Raw genomic sequence first — 12,010 nt, forward strand, 5'->3', positions numbered from 1 at the left:
AAAGAAAAATGAAATATTACATGATATAAGGCAACCAACTAATTGTGAGGAATAGGAACAGAAGAACAAATGATCAAAACAAACCAGAACAATTCAATACGACAAAACCATTATTATGCAAGCTATAGAAATTTAAAAATATATAGAGCCTATGCACTATGAAGCAGTTTTGGATGTATAATATCATAGCTGTGACATTTAAGCATCAAAGAGTATAACATTCAATATGGAGAGCCAATATGGATTGCCAACCAGTTGTATCAAAGATGCTTGTACTCAAATATATAGCAAAGTATGCATCAAAGGCAAAAAGGAAATCAGAGAGTTGTATTGATATGCTAACACGCATATGCAAACGAGTGGGTGAAGACCACGCACTATCAGCATATCATAGATTTATGTCTGAGATTATTGTAGATCGTGATATTGGTGCATAGGACACATGTCATATACTACAAAAGTTACCACTTGAGGTTAGTAGTCGCTCTTTTATAACACTAAATGTTGGACGTAAAGTTTTCCATCGGACTAAACAAAAATCTAGGTGATAATACATTACTAGTGAGTAATTTGCACTCCTACATACAACGGCCCACCAAGATGGAACTAATGCCATTAATTGACACTGCTAGAGCATTCTCATTTTTGGCCGCTCGCAAAGGGTGCAAGTGGAAAGTTAGAAAACAAAAGGCAACTATCAATGTTTTTACTCATTTCTATAGTATCCCTGATGAGGATTCTAAACAATTCAAGACATTTTGTTGGAGTGAGCTACTCTTGTACAAGCATTATCGTAGCATCTCTATAGATATTGGTCTCACTAAAGATAACATTATTGCAAATTGGAAACAAATGAAATTAAATAACTACCATGTATGGCATGTAGACCACCAAATAGCTACAGAGGTTGACCATGAACAAGATTTAGATGATACAAGTGAGGTGGATCCAAGAAATACAAGTGAAATGAAAGAATGGGAGTTTCTATCACATATGGGAGTCGTCGGTGGTGAGAACTTGAACACCCTTGAAATGCTCGGTCGATGTGACTTTGATAAAATAAACAATTGGGATGAATGTTCTATACCTTCCCATTTGCACAACACTACAGAGCATTTCATGAGTATGAACAAGACATCCCAGACAGATGACCACTCCATATTACAAGAACATGCTCCATTATATCCATTATCTCTAAAACAAAAACAAGCACTTGCCACTATTAAAGAGCATTACAATGAAATTCCCTCCAACCAACCCGTTTACATGATCATACAAGGAACAACGAGCACAGGGAAATCAGACTTAATACATTGCATCAGACACACACTTTGGGTTTTGGCATCTCAAAATAATAATCCACTCCTCACAGTTGCTCCTACAGGAATTGTGGCATTCAACATACATGCTACCCTTAGAATACCAATAAGAGAAATGTACCCACTACGTGGACAATCACTACTAGTCTTTCAAGAAGAGATGAGACATGTGAGATACCTCCTTATTGATGAATTTAGCTTTGTAGGTCCAAAACTTCTTCTGAAAATAGATAGTAGATTGCGTGAGGCTTTCCCCCATCAACAAAAAAAATGCTTTAGTGGTGCTTCTATAATTCTTGTGGGTAACTTAGTGCAACTACCCCCTGTTATGGATAAACCAATTTATGCATCACACTCAAATGCGAAATACCTTTGGGATAAGTTTAAAAGGTTATCACATTGACAACCACATTTCGCCAACAAGGTGACACTCAGGCTCAGATTGACTTTCGTCACGTGTTGTACAACTTGTGAAATGCAGAATCCACTGAACAAGCTTGGGAATTACTTATGCAACATACAAACGAAAAATTATCTTTATCTCGAAAAAATATGTTTGATCAGTCAATGCACCTTTACAAACAATTCAGTCGAGCTACACCACTGCAAAATGCTTAAATTACTCAATCTTCCTATTGCACTTAGTATTGCAATAAAAACACACTTACAACCAAACCTCGTTAGTGATGTCGATCACCTTCCAAAAGAAATATTGCTATGTAAAGGCCAATGAATAATGTTAACGACAAACATCTGGATTCGAATGGGCCTTGTAAATGGATCACTTGGGGAGGTGGTAGATATTGTGTATGGTTGTAAACCCCCAGAACTACCTCTATATGGTTGTACGATTTGATAATTACAATGGCCCGCCTTGGGACCAAGTCAACCCAAATAGTTTACCTATAACACCTGTCACCTTGGGAAATTATAGACAAATACCACTATCCATGTCATGGGCACTCACCATATATAAATCCCTGAGATTGATGCTTCAAAAATAACAATTGATATTGGTACAACAGAACGCCAAAGTTTGACTTTTATGGCTATATCAAGAGTTAAATCACTGGACAACCTTCGTATAGAGCCACTATTCTCCTTTGAGCGATATTCAAGAATGAAAGATAATCCATATACCATTATCAGAAAACAAGAAGAATCTCGACTATAACAACTCTCCCTCTAGAGTGGATAGGTATTAAATAGCATACCTCCCCTTAATTTATAGAGATTTGTTATTGTTAACTTCATCGGTTTTAGAATTGGCTACATTTATTCATTTCAATATCATCTTTCCCTAATGTTTAAAGTTGTTGTGATATAGGCATGGTGAAAAGATACCCCATGTGGTTATCTGGCTCTTCACGTTCAAATGTTCTCTTGCTTGACTGGTGTGCATGGAGAGTCCCTCTGTATTCACGTCGATGTATGTTGACGGAAGGGAGGAGGTTTCCCTTTTGGGATTGATCCCATCAAAGTAATTTAGTTGAATAAGATCCTCTGTTCAAAAAGGAGTTCACATTTCAGAGTTCCAAACTTTATGGCAACTAAACAACTTTAATGCAAATTATTCAATATTGGAAATGACCTTGAATTGGAATTTTATCTTAAGATTTACATATTTGCGTGTGGTCATGTTTAAGAACACATTTTTATTTCTTTTGAGATGTGTTATTCTCTCAAATGCCACACAATATTGTTTATGGTAAAATACAAGAGAAAAATTTGATCCTCTTGATCTTGTGTCATATGATTAAAAAAAACAAGGGCATGTATCTTACATAGATTACCACATTTTCGCACTATTAGCGTACCCCTTGCTCCTTCAAGTGCAAGTGCTAGTTTTAGTCATTAACAAAGGCAAGAAAGGGTGCATGTAAAACTAAAGGTGAGATTATAATTATTATAATAGAAAGGCATAACCTTAGAGACATCTCGTTTGGACAAGAGACATAACTTTTGTCTTCAATGAGAACATATATATAAGACTTGTATACAGTGGAAAGAAATGGAGAGCAAGAAATATCAGTGGCAATTAAAGAGGATTATATATTCAGATTTGATAAATTTGCTATATATAAATATAGAAAATGTGAGAAATGTAAGAAGTGGATAAGAAGAAGTCAGAGAATCAGAAGTGAGCAAATTGAAAATAAAGTATAAAAAGAAAAAGAGAAGTCAATGGTGAAATAAAAGAAGTGAAGTTGAAAACAATGAAAATATATAATTAGACTTTTAATCTAGTTTATATATATTTATTATATAAGTGAAGTAAGAGCAAAGGAAGTGGTATTGGAGTAAAATAAAATATATATAATTAGATTTTTATCTAATTTAGTATATCTATCATAGAGTGTATTAGAAAGTATAAGAAGAATAAAAATTTATATATAACTTGATTGAAAACTGACTTCAAGGGAGAAGAATGTATATAATCATACTATGAAGAAGTTGTGAAATAGAAGCATCTATCATCGGTTGAAGTCAGCAACATTGTCAAGGTGGAAAAGAAGTTTATATGTAGTGGGTTGGTGCTCACGAAGACAGTAGTGGGGGTTGGTGCTTCCAATGTGTCGGTGCTCATAAACATAGAGGTCAAGTCATAGCCTCTAGTAGGTTCGAGCCTACAAAACAATTTGTAAAATATCAAAGTTTATATAAAGCATTCATTTGTCATGGTTTTCTCCCGTATTGGACTTCCACCTAAATCTTGTGTTATTGTGTTATATGCATAATTGTTCAGTTCAGCATTTGAAGTTAATTGTTTGGATAAAAGTTTTAAATTGGCAAATTTATTATTATACCGATTCACCACCACCCCCCCCCCCCCCCAAGTATAATCATGTGCTCTTCAATTACAACAAGGAGTACCAAACCCAATTTACGAAAAATAGAACTTGAACATTGAAATGTCTTCAATTGTGCAAGAGGTCTCTTGTTAGCGTGGGTACATCTTTGTAGAGCAAAGAGAAGTTGACAAGTCCTTTGAATGTGTTACAACTTCAAGAGGATTCATGGTGCATTGGATATGTACAACAAATAATGATGTCTTGTGTGTGCCTTGATGGATTACCTGAAAAAATAGAAACAAGAAACAAGGCAACTATTCACAAAGAGAATTTCATCTTATATTCAAGTTAGCAATCCTTTTGAAATGTTATAAGAAAACTCTCATGGAGTAAATTGGAATAGAGTGGTAAATGTAAATGTAACCTGTCACCACAAAGCAATGAAGTTAACCTAATATCAAGATAAATCATATGCTCAAAAAATCAAAAGAACAATTTAGAGATTAAGGTCCGAATCAGCCATACAAAGCCCAAATCAGGCCTAAATGGCAATTAGGCTTGGTTCCTTAAGGAACCCTTTACCAATCAGCTTCTCCTACCAAAAGGCTTGTTGAACCATGTTTGTACATGCCTAAGGACATTTTAATCCACAATCAGATCACCACAAAGCAATGAAGTTAACCTGATATCAAGATAAATCATATGCTCAAAAAATCAAAAGAACAATTTAGAGATTAAGGTCCGAATCAACCATACAAAGAACAAATTAGGCCTAAATGGCAATTAGGCTTGGTTCCTTAAGGAACCCTTTACCAATCAGCTTCTCCTACCAAAAGGCTTGTTGAACCATGTTTGTACATGCTTGAGGACATTTTAATCCACAATCAGATCACACCCATAACCCTATTTGTTTCTTATGCAACACTAATCTTACCTCTTCCTGGCTTGTCACATAGTCATGCCAAGCCTAGGGCAATGCTTCAAAATCCACAAAATGATTGGACTGATCTGACTCGTTTTGCATCTCAATGTACACATGACAACCTAGCATCCCCCTAATTTTGAGCTAATTCCATTGGTGGAATGTCAAGTTTACATGAATTTATTTCAAAACCAAATGTAGGAGAAAGGTAATTCACTATATTCTATCCATATATGAAACTAGGTTCACCACTTCAATCCATACATGCATGTACAATTACAATGAAAGCAAGGAAACACAGAATCTTCAGAACAATGCAATCAATAGTATTCAAAATCTCCTCCACTTTGAAAGCCTCAAACTCCTTGGGGCCTTTAACAACATTTCACAACAATTGGAGGTATTTGCAACCGATTTTCAAACCAACTTAGCCGTTAAAATCCAAATTGCAAAATTTGCTCAAAAGTTGTATTGCAACTTTTTGACAACTTTGAGAACTTTTCACATCTACATGATGAACATGCCAAATCACCTTGTCTATGGTCCAATCCACAACATGCCATTATATCAAATTTATCATTTTCCTACTCTTATTGGGTCATTGACCAGATTTGACCACTTTGACAAAGACACACCTATTCAAGACCAAATGGCTTATAGCCTTACAAATTGGACTCAAAACCTTACAAAATGATGTGAAATGGTCCAAGGGACCTAATTACATCATAAGCAATCAAAATTCATCCTTGCATCTTCATAGATCCCTTTGTGCTCCATGGGTCATCCTACACCATGCTTCCCATGTTGAAGATAACTCAAGTCCCTTAAAGAATTATGTTTACAATTGTTGTGCCTAGAAGAACACTCGAAGCAATTTCTCTCCAAAATCCACCTCCAAAAATCCATTAATTTCTCACAAGTCCATAACCCCTTTTTATACATAAAAGTTACTCATTTTGGTGTTTAACCAAATGATTTGCAATCTCCCCTATTTTACAATAAATTCGCCAAAAATAATATTACATCTTGAAAATCCCTTTAAAAATAACCACTCCATTAGTTTGGTTAATTTTTAGACTTCATGGTCATCGGACTTAAACTAATTAAATATAATTGTTGGTGTAAATAATTATTCACTATTTACACTTAAGTTTACTTAGGTTAATGCATCTTTTTATTATTTATTTATTTAGTCACCTATGAGTATGTGCACTCTTGTGAGTTGTTATGTTGACAACATAAGAGTTCACACCTCTTTTATGCACATTGTGTCTACAACACAAGAGTTAGCACACTAATTAAGCACATGGTGTCTACAACATCTCCACTTGAGATACACCTTATCATTCTTATCCTCTCATCTACAATGACGGATAAGATGTGTGCTTAGTTGTCATGCTTATCTTATCTCCCGGTTCTTCGCAGAGACATTCTAGGTGCTTCCTGAGAGGCCTTTATATACAGGCACTCCTAGTGTTTACAATTATCACATACAATATAGAGCAATGTATGAGGAAATACTCTGATATATTGATCATACTCCTTTTTGGTCTACAATTGTGTTTGTGTTCAAGTTCTACGATCTTGGGTGAATTTTGCCCTAAGGAAAATTCTTACATGGTATCAGAGTTATACCAAATTCTTACATAGTATCAGAGCTCTTGGAGAATCTCTCTTCACATAGCCATTCGAGACCATCTTATTGCTTCAGCACCTCGGCCTGAATCCGAAGTATCATGGTTCATTAGGAGCATCTAGAGCCAAAGCAGACCTCACCATTGCATCCGTAATGTTGATTTGCTGAAATTTGACTATAATTTTGCCTATCCTAGGCATAGTCAAAATTGAGGCAATTTCTTTTTGCAAACTAGCACCCGAAGGACCAATTTGCAGAATTAGTATGATCATTTCAAATTTATACATTTAATTTTCAAATCTGCATTTTTTTCATCTACATCTTTGCTATCTTTTCGGATCTACATTATTTTTCGAAAAGTTTTGACCATCGGGCCATAGGAGAGATTTTTTGTAGGTGAAGATTGAAACTTGCTGGTGCAAATCAGATATTTGCATCACATTCAGAAGGTCAAAAAACCCCTAGATCAGATTTTATTTCATCCAAATCGGAAATCTAAGGCAAAATCTAGAGCCATTTGATTTTTGGAGGCGTGGCAGAGATTCAGAAAAAATAACAGCAGCAGTGATTTTAAAACGGCGATATTTCCCTCATACGGACTCCTTTTTGTGAGAAATTTTTTTTGTTTTGGGGCAAAATTTCGTGATCTACACATTGGTGCAGGTGGTTTGAGATCTTTGTTCCTCAATTTTTCTGCAATTCGTAAATCCTAATTTTTGCCACTTAAAATGCTTAGTACGGGCTCATTTGGACTCCAAATCAAGTTCCTTTTTTTTTTAAGTGCATTTTTTTGTCTACTTTCCAAATCTGTAATCATATTATAGAATCTATGAACAAAAATACTGCTTTTAGAAATAGGCCCTAAATTGGCAAGTGGCTACCAAGTGCCTAAATCATACATTAGGGGGCGGTTCTTTGATTTCTTTTACATTTTGGGGTTTACAGTGATTAGTCCATCATGGAAGAGGAAGATTTGATTTACTTGACACCAGACAACTATCAAGAATGGAGTCAATTGGCCAAATATCTCAGTCAGCACAATGCACTACCATATGCGAGAGGACTTACATATGATGTTGAGACTTCTTCCCTCATTGGTACTGTTCTCTTTCTGCATACAGATATGGAGGTTTTGGATTCACTTATTGAACTTAAGGCAACTAATCATTATGATCACTGGATTCATCTTTGGGAGACGTATGGAGATCCACATATTCCTCCATTCCCAAAAGATCTTCTACCTCCAGTTGCAGTTGCATCCTCTCTAGATGAGATCACACCTCTAGATGCTCCTGTTGCTCCTATTGATCCTATTTTAGCCATAGATGCTTCAGATTCAATGCAGCAAGACCCTTTATGTCTTTCTACTTTACCTTCATGCGACGACTTCCTTCCCGCCATTGCAAGCCTATTCATGGAGTCTCACATTAAAGATGTGGGAGACATCCTTGATGATATTTTTCATCTCTTTGTGGCGAATTCTTTTGCCACAGTGACAGATTTATATACTTCAGCACAGCAGAGTACACTTTGTCTTCCAGTTCTAGCCTCAAGTGATGACTTCTTGGCAAACATTTCAGGTTTGTTCATGGAGTCATACACAACAGATTTGGAGGACTTCTTTGATGATATACCACTTCTCTTTGATGCGAACGATCCTTCTATAGTTGTTGTGTGGGCTCACTCTGGCCCTCATGTCCATTCTCTACATGATCAGTCTTTATAGCCTAATGTGATTGTGGATCCTTATGTACAACAGTTGTAGGAGGTCTCTCTATCATTTAAGGAGACTGTTGATTCTTTGAAACAGGTTCTACAGAAATCCTTGCTAGATCTGCACTTCTTCTCAGTAGTTTTGGAAGGAGCCATCATCAGTATCGACACAGGGACACTTGAACAAGTTTTAGGGACAACTTTCATCATCAAGATTCCTTCCACACACAGGGGAAGCATCTCACAAGTACCACTTCCATTGTTTTTTCCAAAGGGGAGGAACATCATTCAACAGTCATGGATCAACTTCTACATTGGAGCATTTCTCATTGATCGGCACACTACCTTTAGGGGGGGCGGGGGGGGGGGGTTGGGGGAGACTTTTTCTTTTTAGGGGGTTTTGTCCTTCTCCCATCTCTCTTCCATATATACTTGATGTATGTCGTAATGGGGGGGGTCTTGATTACTCTATCCATCCATGCATCCTATTTTCATCTCTCTTTTTGGGGGAGGGTTTTTCCTATGAGGTTTTCCCTCTTTCTCCACTTTATGAGAGACTGCATTTCATTATGTACATGGGTACCTAACATGGCCTAGTAGCCGGGATCCATTCTGCATTTCATCCTAGTTTTTTTAAACTTAAGGGCATTCCCCTAAGTTGCACTTAAGGGGGGGTGTTGGTGTAAATAATTGTTCACTATTTACACTTACTTAAGTTAACTTAGGTTAATGCATCTTTTTATTATTTATTTATTTAGTCACCTAGGAGAATGTGCACTCTTGTGAGTTGTCATGTTGACAACACAGGAGTTCGCACCTCTTTTATGCACATGGTGTCTACAACATAGGAGTTAGCACACTAATTAAGCACATGGTGTCTACAACATCTCCACTTGAGGTACACCTTGTCACTCTTATCCTCTCATCTACAATGAAAGATAAGACGTGTGCTTAGTTGTCATGCTTATCTTATCTCCTGGTTCTTTGTAGAGACATTCTAGGTGCTTCCTGAGAGGCCTTTATATCATGGTAACGTGACTCGCAGCGAGTCACATGAGTCATGCGAGTCAGCGAGCCGCGTTGACCCCGCCGAGTCACAATGACTTGTGACTCGTGAGCGGCGAGTCATGTGGCCTGACTCGCACGACTCGCGAGTCAAAGAGTGACTTGCCTGACCCGGTAGAGCTTGACCTAGCCGAGGCAGGCAAAAATTCAACCATAAAAATATAATTTTTTGCAACTTTTTTTAATGTTTTTTTTAATCTTTCTCACTCTTATAACCCTAAAAGGGCTCCCAAAACGCTCTATAGTGAAAAGAAGAAAGAGAGAGAGAGAGAGAGAGAGGTAGAAGAAAAATAGAGTTTTCTTATTTTGCAACCAACTGAAAGGAAGAGGAGAAAAGCTTGCATTTGTGAAAGTGGAGCTTGCATTTAGATCATCAAGGAGTTTATAGGAGCTCTTCTCAACACTTCCCAAAGCATTTGAAAGAGGTAAGAGTTGATTGTTTAGATTTTGATGATTTTTTTTTCTATGCTTATGGGTATTTTGCATGAATTTTTTTTTGTTTGTTTATGAGTTTTTTTTTACTTTAGATCTTCATAAAATATAATGTTGAAATGGTAATATTTGGTCTAAAATGTCTTATTGCAGCAACCTTTACATTTTTCCTTACTCATAATGGCTTCTGGAGGAAAAAAAAACCCAAGCTCTCTAAAGGCAATAAAAAAGATGAGTGTTGGAAGTTCACCATAGACTTTCCGAGTAGAAAGAGAACTCAAACAAAATGCCTATTTTGCAAAACCATTAATAATGGGGGGATAAATAGATTAAAATACCATATTGTTGGCATACGTGGTCATGATAGTAAGCCTTGTGGAGCTGCAACTGTTAAGGCTAAACGTTTTTGTTATGTAGCCTTGGAAAAATATGAACAAGAAAAAGAATTAAAAATAAAACAATTAAAAGAGTTAGCTCAGATTGGTTCTAGTTCCCTTCCACGCTCATCTGCAAATGTTTCTGAGTCAGTAGGTTGTCTTAAAGAAAGTTCTTTCCGTCCCCCCTATCGTCCTAGTGCTTTTGTTGCTCATTCTTCTTCTTCATCTATTCCTTGCGCTTCTAGTGGTGCTACGTTTGTTGCCCCTTCTAGTAGTACTGGCTTTGCCTTTCATCCTAGAGTCAGAAAATCTAGTAGGTTGGACAATTTTTTTGTACCGTGTACCACTCCTGGTGCACAACCCTCACTTGAGAGCATGGGCTGGAATAGGGAGATACATGAAGCTGGAGTAAGAGCAATTTGCAAGTTTTGGTTTTTTTGCAACATTCCATTTATAGCAGCTAAGTACTTCAACTTCATCGATATTTGCTTGTTTTACGTTTTAAGTTTTAAAATTTATATTCAATTGTATACTTTTAACTTGATGTTGAAAATTTGAAATATGCTAATTAAAATGTTTTTATAAATGTAACAGGACTCCTTATTGGTAGGGGATGATTGATGCAGTTTCCATCTGTGGTGCGGCGTTCAAAGCCCCCACTGAAGATGAGTTGAGTGGCCCCCTCTTACTAGATATGGTTGAGGAGATAAAACTTGAGTTGGAGCACCATAAAAAGAGTTGAAGCCAAAAGGGGTGTACCATTATGACGAATGGATGGACAAATAGGAGTAATAGAAACCTCCTAAATTTTCTTGTTTCTAGCGGAGGTAATTCATCATGCTCTACTTCTTGAAGTCTAAAATTTAATGTATACTATTATTAAATAACGAAAATTTGTTTTATTGACTATTGATTCTTGAATGATAATTATTTTGTTTAATTTTCACTTTCAGGATCCACCATGTTTTTGAGGTCCATAGATGCTTCCTCACATGTGAAAAATGCAACATTCTTATGCGAGACTATTGAGGAGGTCATAAGGGAGGTGGGGAAGAGAATGTTGTCCAAATGGTGACTGATAATGCAGCTAATTATGTTGCTGCAGGTAAAATTTTAACTTCTAACTTTTTAAGTTCTACTCCTAAAAAATTTGTTTTAGGTTTTCATTAAATTTTGGAAATTAAAAGTCTTTTAATACATCAAAAAATTTCATTGTTTACTAACTAATCTAAAATTGCTGCAGGAAAACTTTTGATGGAGAGACACCCAAAAATCTTTTGGACTCCATGTGCGCCCCATTGCATCGACCTCATGTAAGAAGGTATTGGCAAGCTTGTATGGGTGAAATCATGTGTTACCAAGGCCAAAAATCTTTGCAAGTTCATCTACAATCATGCCTTGGTCCTCAGCACTATGAGGCAATACACGAAGGGAAAGGAGTTGGCTCGTCCTAGTATCACAAGATTTGCCTCTAACTTTATCATACTAAAATCCTTGCTGGCTTCAAGGTTAGAGTTGAGGTGCATGTTTGTTGGTCCAGAATGGAGTTCCTCCTCCTTTGCCACCAGCCCTGCAGGGATAGATGCAACAAAATGCATTTATGATGATGAAGGTTTTTGGGAGCCGTGTTCAAAGATTGTGGAGGTAATCTAAATTTTAAATTTTAAAAACTTAAGTCTTAAAATTTTATAAATTAATTTATCTCATACATATTTTTGTTTTATTTTCATTGTGCAACTTTACAAAGTTTCATC

General features: G+C 36.4%; 1 protein-coding gene across 4 annotated transcripts in view; it reads right to left on the bottom strand.

Moving 5' to 3' along the window:
- LOC149528027 (uncharacterized) overlaps positions 1 to 12,010 on the bottom strand; it is a 133,684-nt gene that overhangs the window by 24,141 nt on the left and 97,533 nt on the right. The gene's annotated exons all lie outside the window — the stretch shown is intronic.

This window comes from Cupressus sempervirens, chromosome 11, assembly GCF_028749045.1.
Source record: "Cupressus sempervirens isolate cs-2001-9-10 chromosome 11, ASM2874904v1, whole genome shotgun sequence".
NCBI classification, from domain to species: Eukaryota; Viridiplantae; Streptophyta; class Pinopsida; order Cupressales; family Cupressaceae; genus Cupressus; species Cupressus sempervirens.